Genomic DNA, 9466 nt, shown 5'->3' on the forward strand with positions numbered 1-9466 from the left:
ATTGATAGGCCGATAGGCCTTGTTGTTTCATGGGTCTGATCCTTATGAATGCCTTGTTACATTCATGGTATGCGGACCAAACAATGACGATGAGCGTTTGTTTGATCTGAAGTTCAATGATGGGGAAACCCTGCATGGAGTATTGGCATCAGCTCATTGAATTGTACTTTTGTAAAACCCTGCAGTAAACATCTTCCTCTTGTCTTGTTGTTTTGCCCGGGTTTATCTGTATCCCATGTTTGGTTATTTGTACTATTTTTGGACCTCTAAATCACCTACCATATCTTTTCACCTGAAACTGAGCAGTAAACATCTGCCTCTTGTCTTGCTGTTTTGCCGGGTTTATCTATATCCCATGTTTGGTTATTTTTACTATTCTTGGACCTCTCAATAACCTACCATATCTTTTCACCTGAAACTGAGCAGTAAACATCTGCCTCTTGTCTTGCTGTTTTGCCCGGGTTTCTGTATCCCATGTTTGGTTATTTGTACTATTCTTGGACCTCTCAATCACCTACCATCTCTTTTCATCTGAATAAGGCAAGTTTTAAACTTATTATTATGGTGGTAAAGGAGTGGACTATTCTTACTTTGTACAACTTGATAGGCTTTTTGTTTTTCTTTCAATCAACCTTATACCTGTTTTGGGTTTTTCTCAACCTATCGGCACTACTTCTTGTCTTGTGATGGAGAATTTTGACTCATTACCTTCCCTAAAATAATTTTCAATACCTCTACTTTATACACTTAATTCCATACCTATTTTAATTGACCATGGGCTACCTCTTTATGTGGCAAGTCATTCTTGATGCCCTCTTAGGATTGTATTTCTTGTGCAACTATTAGGTGTATAGTTTTTCTCAACTTTGATAGAGATTGCAGTGTCTATATAGTTAGATTTAAGTTATACAATAATAATTTTTTATGTTAATATTAGACCAATTAGGTTCAAACAGAGAGAGAGAGAGAGAGACTATCAAAATAGTTTAGTTGTAGAAATGTACGTGATGCAAGTGGAGAAGAGATTTGTCCTTCTAGTATGATTGTCTTATACTCTTGGCAGCATCTTCCTTTCCTCTTTCTACCATCATCATTGTGGATTTTCACTATGAGCACTGATACTACTACCACTACTAATAGCTTAGGCACAATGGCAATGTCAATGTTTTTTTTGAAACTTGTCCAAGGAAAACCAAATGCATGACTAACGCACCAAAACATAAAACACGATGAGGCCTCATAAAACATTGGATGATTTTTCATGTGTGTGTGTGTGTGTGTGTGTGTGAGAGAGAGAGAGAGAGAGAGAGAGAGGCTTTCAAACCATATGGTGAAATTTGCCATGATACCAAACAACACAACTTGCAAATACAACTTGAATGACAACTTGCAAATACAACCACAAAATCTACGCACTTCACAAGCTTTCACACATACCATGGATGTCTGCCCAAGGCACACTATTCAAACTATGAAGCAACTTAATTTCATAGCTTAAGCCAAGAGAGAGAAGGGAAAGCCAACACATTGCATGCTAAAGCTAATGAGTATGTGATGCAAGTTCATACAAACAGCATTTTCTAAGTTTGCAACACACTATACAAATAACATATAAACCATGAATGCAAACCACTATACAAATAACATGTCAACCCTGACAACATATCAACCCAAGAAATCCGTAAAACCTAGACTTATTTGATAACCGATAAAGTAAACCCGTTACACATATCAACCCAGGCAATCCATAAACCCAGACTTAATTTAACATCCGAACATGTAAACGTGGATAACATGTCAACCCAAAAAATTTGTAACACAAAATTGTTTTAACCACCTAGCATAAGCCGAGGAGAGAATGAAGAGTTCACTTTCCATGTTAGAGCTGATAATTATGTGAAACAAAATCATACAAACGATATAGTCACTCAAAACAATCTCAAGCAGGTGAAGATAAAATCTCTTGCACCTCATCCTCGTCACTACTAACATCTTGGGCGCCATCCTCACTTTCCCCTTTGCCACTTCCACCGCCGTCATCCTCGTCATCAATCCCATCATCCTCACCATCATCATCGCCACCACTTATGTCACCCCCACCATCGTCATCACCGCCACCACTGATGTCACTCCCACCACTTATGTCATCACCGCCACCACTTGTGTCACCCCCACCATCGTCATCATCGGCACCACTTATGTCACTCCCACCACTTATGTCATCACCGCCACCACTTGTGTCACTCCCACCATCGTCATCATCGGCATCCCCATCTCTACCATAATCGGGATCATCATCCCCACTCCCATCCTGGTTAGACTCATCACTCCCTCCGCTACTCCCCCCACTGCTTTTATCCTCGTCACTACGAACAATCAAGGTCCCCACTTTGATCCGGCGCTGTAATAAAACAGATTAATTTAAACTCAGACATACAATAAACTCGGGCACTTACAAAAACACAAACCCGATTAAAATAGTAAAGTTGGCTTCTATGACCATAGAACTTACCCTAGATTTGTAGCCTTCCTCCACGTGACTATTGATCTCCTTTTTCATTGCCTCTTCCCTTTGATCGATCGTTTTCATGTGGTTGGCCACAAACTGCATGATAAAAGTATCTTTCTTCATCGCCGTTTGAGCCTTGCGCGAAAGAACGTCCCAAGTGAGGGCTGCCCTATTCTTTGCTCTCTCCTCAATCCTCTTGCGATTTACTGCAAACTTTCGACTCACATCCTTAAAGCGCTGTTGGGCCCGTACCTGATCTCTTATACTTGACTTGGGCACGTTGTTGTTGACACTCCCTCGAGGCTGCCCTCCGAGCCTTTGAGGGATGAAGCCCATGTACTTTCTTTAAGTGTTGAATCATCCATAATCGCTTCTCCATGAGAGTGTTCCGACTCGCACATGGTGGTTCAGCCCGACAAATCCTCACCAACTTACCCCCATTGATAACCTCAACATAAGGCGTCTACATCCAATACAATACAAAAGGAAAAGCAAGTCAGATAAACCCGGGCAATAAAAAATACTAGACAGAGAGAGAGTTACACACCATGCCGTGACAGGTAAACCCGGGCAATAAGAATACTAGAGAGAGAGAGAGAGAGAGAGAGAGAGAGAGAAAGAGAGAGTTTCACACCATGCCTTGACAGGTAAACCCGGGCAATAAGAATACTAGACACAGAGAGAGAGAGAGAGAGAGAGAGAGAGAGAGAGAGAGAGAGAGAGAGAGAGAGAGAGAGAGAGAGAGAGAGAGAGAGAGAGAGAGAGAGAGAGAGAGAGAGAGAGTTGCACACCATGCCGTAACAGATAAACCCGGGCAATAAGAATACTAGAGAGAGAGAGAGAGAGTTGCACACCATGCCGTGACAGATAAACCTAGGGACTTCTTACCACAGTTGTGGAGGTAGTACAGCTTGCCCCTGATTGTTTTGCTCTCTTTACTTGAAGCTTGGGTTGCTTTGAAGAGCCGACAAGGGCAAGAGCCTTATCCGCCAGCCCTTCATCCTCTTGCCCCGTCTCCACATGATTTTTAGCCTTATTCTTCACACCATCCCTCTTTACAGCAATCTTAACCTCCGGCACCTTCTCCAACCGCTCCTTGCCCGTGTGCCCTTTCACCTTGACCTAACCATTTTATCAAAGAAGAGGAAAACCATAAGATAAAAAAAGACAATTCATTGGCTTCTTGCACATTGAGGGGCTTACCTCATCAACAACAAGTTTCTGCTCGACGGGATCGCGGACTTCCACCTCTTTCATCCTCTTCAACCTCTTCACATTTTGTTGCTAGGGGACCGCCGTACCTTCTTTCTCTTTCACATCGGCCTTGGCCTTTCTCTTGTTCACCTATGACAATGCACTCAGACATAAACCCGGGTGCAAGGACCAAAAACACTTGCAAGGCACACTTTCATTGCAATAGTCTGCCTAGGGCCGTTTGTTGCATACCTGTGTCTTGGGTGGCTCGGAGCCTGCTGTGCCACTCAACTTCTTTACTTGACCACTCTTTTGAACCTTCAAGGGACTTGATCCTTCAAGCACAATTATATCCTGCACACATTGCCACCCGTGAACACCTTACAGCCAACACAATTTTCAAAAATATTGCACAATACCCGGGCACTGACAGGTAAACCCGGGCACTGACATATAAACCCGGGCACAGTCCTACCATTTTAGTTTGTTGGTCCTCCTTTGCAGCCTTAGGAGCCTTTGGAGCCCCTGTTCGGGTGCCCGCTGTGCCGCTCACCTCCTTTGATTGGCCGCTTCTTTGAGCCTTCAACGCGCCTGATCCTTTAACCAGATTCAAACCCTGCACATCTTAAACACCTAGCAGCACTTAACAGCTAGCGAAACTCAGGCACTGACAGATAAACCCAGGAAACTCGGGCACTGATAGATATACCCATGAATTTCTCCTACCTGTTTTGTTGGTTGGATCTCCTTTGGGGCCTTTGGGGCCAGGGCCTTCTTCATACTAGCATCTTGGCATGGCTCCTGAGGTACATCCGATGACAGAGGAGCATCTTGACCCTGCACAAATCTTACATGTTTTGTTGGTTGGGCCTCCTTTGGGACCTTTGGGGCCTTCTTCAAAAGAGAGCCTTGGCCTTGCTCTCTAGGTACATCAGCCGACAAAGGAGCATCTTGGCCCGGTGGCATTGCAATCTTCAAAGGCGTTGCAATCTTTGGGGCCTTTGGAGCCTTCTTTGATCAGACACCTTGGCACGGATCTCGAGGTACATCCGCCGACAGAGGAGCATCAATCTTCAAAGGAGTTGCTCTCTTCAAACCCTGCACATGTGCACACTTAATAGCAGGCACAAATTTCCCTTAAACCATACAAATCTTCGGGCAATGACAGATAAACTCGGGCATCTACAGGAAGAGTCCTACCTGTTTGTGCGTTGGATCTCCTTTGGGGCCTTTGGGGCCTTTGGAGCTTTCTTTGAAGCAGCACCTTGGCACGCCTCTCGAGGTACATCTGCCGACGATAGAGGAGCATCTTGGCCCTGAGGCGTTGCAATCTTCAAACCCTGCACACGTTGGAACAAATAAACCCAAACGTCCACAGATAAACCCGGACATTCACAGGTAAACCCGGGAACTGTCTTACTTGTTCTGGCTGTTGGGCCTTTAAAGCCGCCTTCTTCCCTTACTTGGGCACAATAGCAGCACGCTTGCATGGCTCTGGTTCTACAACCGCCAATGGAGGAACATCGTCATTGTTTGGTCCTTTCCCGGCTTTCTTCTTCCGTTCCCCGGTCATAGTAGCAGTCTTGACCGGTGAAGGCTCCGGAACAACATTGGGCTGAGACATGGCACAAGGCTCCCCCCCCACCTCTTTGACCTCCTCAACCGGCGTTGGTCCCGCCCTCGACCGCGTGGCTCTCATCGCAGGCGGCTTTTTGGCTCCCTCCCCAGCCCTTCCAGCAGGCTTTTTTGGTGGAGGTGTAGAGTAGGCGCCCCTCATTCCCGTCCTCCCTCCCTTCTTAGCCTTGCCCGCCATCTCTTCGCAATCCTTGATAGAGCTCCCCCTTGCCCGCGATGCCCTTGAAACCCCCTGGACAGACCTACGCGATGCCCTGAAACACCCCCTCAAACCCCAAAACAGAGGTGGCAATGTTGAACGCCCATCTTGCAAGCTGTACTACGAGGTGCAAAGTGAAAGCAACCCGAGCGACATGGCGGGACGATCTGTAGGCTCCCCTCACTGCCTGAGGTAAGGTGAGGTGACACACCCCACTTCAAAATCATGGCGGGTGATCCCATCGGTTCCCCCCCCCCCCGGTCATAATTCGTGCCAACGTGGATCGTCCGTCGCCATCTCACCCATGTCCCGAGGCCACGTCGTCCCGCCATTCGTCGCCCGGGTTTACCTCCTACCCCGAGCCCGGCCCCGCCACGCGGACGATCCAGATCATCTCGCCGATCGCACCCCAATTCTGCGCCGTCAATCCCATGAACGGGCTTCTTAAATGTTCATGTGTATATAGTCCTGAGGCTGGCTCACTTTTTCAACACATTTAAAATGCAAAACTCAGGGTGGTAAGATTCTAGAAAATGAATCAACTCTTTTATAGTGAAGTGATTGATGGGCTCGAGAAAATATTTCCAATTGCATTTGGCTTAAGATTTTTTTTTCCAAAACTCACAATTTGTGAGGGAATTGTATTACGCACATCATAAAATTACAAAACAACCTCAAGCTTAGGCCGAGCCTTGAGGCGCTGAAGATTACAAGTTGGATGTCTACCACCTCTCATCGAGGCTTAACATCACCGGCTTAACAAAGTAGGTGAACTATAGTACTAAGATTTTACTTAATGCAGGTTGACAATGCAGCATGAGTAACCCTAGACCAGTCTTTCGAGTCTTGCTTGCACTCTGTTTTCTTGTATAATCTTCGAGAGGCTTGCCACATCAAGATCTCTTTCAAACACACGACGGTTCCTCGCTTGCCATACATGGTGAAAGAAGAAGTACCTGATAGTTGGAGTGCAGATGAGAATAGCGGTACTTCCCACCTTCTTGCCACCAAGGAACATGTTAGTCTTTAAGAATCTGATATGCCATGTCCTTTGGATCCACTTGTAGATTTTCCCTATCAAGCCTTTGATCGGTTGGCATTCCATGAATAGATGGGCCAGATCCTCACTAGCCATCCTGCACCCAAAGCATCGATTTGAGCGAATTCCTCTCTCCAAGATCTTTGCGCCCGTCGATAGAGCACCCCACTTCACCTTCTATAAAAACATCTTCATAAATTGCAGCCACTTTGGCTTATAGATATTCTCTGTGACTTCCTCCCACCATTCTTTCAACCATTGTCTCTTCCATATTTTGTTTAGGCGACTAGACCAATTATTCTCTTGTATAATTACATGATATATGCCTTTATAATGGGGTTTCCATAAAAGACTACTTTCGGGCCATCTCTAGGCATTCCATTGAAACCCGGATTCACGGATTGGCATTACAACATTGTTGAGCTCTTTTATCACTCTGTTGACTAACAAAATCTCATAGCCATTTAATTGATATTGGGTTATGAGAAGGTCAATGGTTTTCCAGCCCTTACTATTACCATCCTAGAAGTGAGCTAGTCAATTCAGACCCATATTACTCACTTTCCTAGCAATTTATATACAATAGGGTCTTTGTGGTGGTCCTACAACTTTAGAGAGCCAAGGGGACTAGTGCAAGATGGAGTTCTTGAAGTACCTGGTTTCTTCCCCCCACTCCACAACCCTAGTTGTTCTTTTGCACTTCCTTACCAGATTCCTTGAGATGCCCCCAGACGTAGGCTACACCAAGTCGCGGCTAAGAGTTTGTCGTGAATCTCAACTCCTTTTCACTTACCACCTTTCAAACCAAGTTTAACTGCATCTAATATATCATGTTGTTTTTCCATAAGAATCTTTTTACTGATTTTAAGAACTCTTTCCAGTGACACTTAGCCATCTTGAGAAGTGGGATGGTGAAGGCAATATAGGGGAACACAAATGAATTTATCACTTTAATCCGGCTCAAGAATGCAAGAAGAGCATACTTCCACCTTCTCATTTTTGTTTTGACTTTTTCAAGGACCTGATGAAATCTTTGTTTGTGAGTTACATCCACCCCCAAGGGGAGCCCCAGGTGCCTGAAGATATTCCCTTTTGAAACAATCTCACATGTCCATTCAGAAGGGTTGAAGGAGTTGTTTTCTAATAGGGAGATCAGCCTTGACTTCTCAATATTACACTTTGAACGTGAGGCCACGAAAATTGTTTCCACAATCTCCAGAGCTTTCCTGAAAACCTAGGGGCACACCTTCAAGGAAAGGAGTGAATCATCTGCAAACATTTTGCCAAGATCTGGTCATTGCCGGTAAGTTCAAGCCTTGTAACTCCGCTTACGCATTGTGATGAGAGGGTGCAATCCGATGGCAAAAAGCAGGGGGGATAGGGAGCATCGCGACCTTTTGACCTCAAAGGAGCCCTCTATTCTATCATTAAACAGGATTTATGACTACGCCAGCGCCCAGTGTGCAAATGAGGTGACATAGGCAAGGCCCAAAGCCTAGAGCTTCCATAACATCTTCTATATATGACCATGTTATCTGTCATAAGCCTTGTCAAGGTCAAGTTGTAGCAGAATGCACTCTTTCTTGGTGGAGGCTGCGTATTTGATGCCCATCATTGCTGCTAAGATGTTGTCATAAATAAGTCTTCTTTTAGTGAACCTATTTGACGGAGAGAGACGATCTTGTTCAGTAGGGGGGCTAGTCTAAGGGCGACTGCCTTGACAATAATTTTGACATCATCGTAATAGGGTGCCAATGCTTAAGTGCAGCAAACCTATTTGTGGATGGTTTTGATAAGTCTTCTCTTCACACTTGTATCCAACCACACTTGAGTGATGGCTTGGTTAGCCAACCCTCTAACTAGGACATCATCCAAAAATTCTCTAAGAATTCAACCATCATCCCATCCCAACTGGGGTAGAGTCAGGACTGACAAGGGTGGAGTGAACCAAAAAAGGACAATTAATATCATGGGCTATTAATTGTGATATAGCTTGATTCTTCTATTGTGATGGCAAGCTAGGGTGCCACCAAAATGCCAAGATGAGTGAGGATTTTATCGTTGGACGATAGATAGCGTATATCAACACATCACTAGGTTTGGTAGTAATTGCACAAAAGGCCGTCGGCAAAGAATACAATGGTAGAGCAAGATGATATGTGAAGCAAATTGGCTCATAGGAGCCTTCTTTGAAGCAAGATCCAAAGCACAAACCAGCTCCTACTACACTGACCTAGCTCAAAACCGAGCCACCCAACCAACTCTCGCTCAAATCTCGTTCATTTGGCTTGAGCTTATTGTGCACCGTGTTTTGTGGAAATATTGTCTCCTCAAGATGCATGTAGACGATGTAGTGCTTGAGGTTTATTCCACATTCTTTACTAAATGAATATATTCTCTCCACTTACAATTGATGGAGGAAAAAAATATTATATATATATCTATCTATATATATATATATATATATATAGAGAGAGAGAGAGAGAGAGAGAGAGGCGGGGGAGGTAGACAGATAGATTTACATATAAATACATACATATATGTTTGTGTGTGTGTGTAGCTACTTTACTTAAATAATAAAACATAAATGAACATTTAAGTTCAAAGGACAACTATCTTTAGATAAGTGACAATGACAAGCACAAAAACAACTCAGTCTTAGAATTATTTTTGTAAATAGTTATATGAATGAGGTATCATTCTTGTGCAAAGGTACAATGTTCAAGCTAAGTTTTTATTTCCATCAGGTTTCTCAAGGCTAGTCATTTGCTTTAAGACAAAAAATTCCAAGAAAGGATAGAGTCCTAACCTGCATCCATTCAAACAAGACAACAGATATGTTAGTCTTGAATGCGTTTTACACGTGTTATCAGACTATATCAGTTGTTAT

The 9466-nt window shown here is 44.1% G+C and overlaps 1 pseudogene; it reads right to left on the minus strand.

Moving 5' to 3' along the window:
* Positions 1 to 1939: 1939 nt before the first annotated feature.
* Positions 1940 to 5764, minus strand: LOC147451997 (uncharacterized; annotated as a pseudogene).
* Positions 5765 to 9466: the final 3702 nt, after the last annotated feature.

Source organism: Adiantum capillus-veneris, chromosome 8, assembly GCF_014529385.1.
Source record: "Adiantum capillus-veneris isolate H3 chromosome 8, ASM1452938v2, whole genome shotgun sequence".
NCBI lineage: Eukaryota > Viridiplantae > Streptophyta > Polypodiopsida > Polypodiales > Pteridaceae > Adiantum > Adiantum capillus-veneris.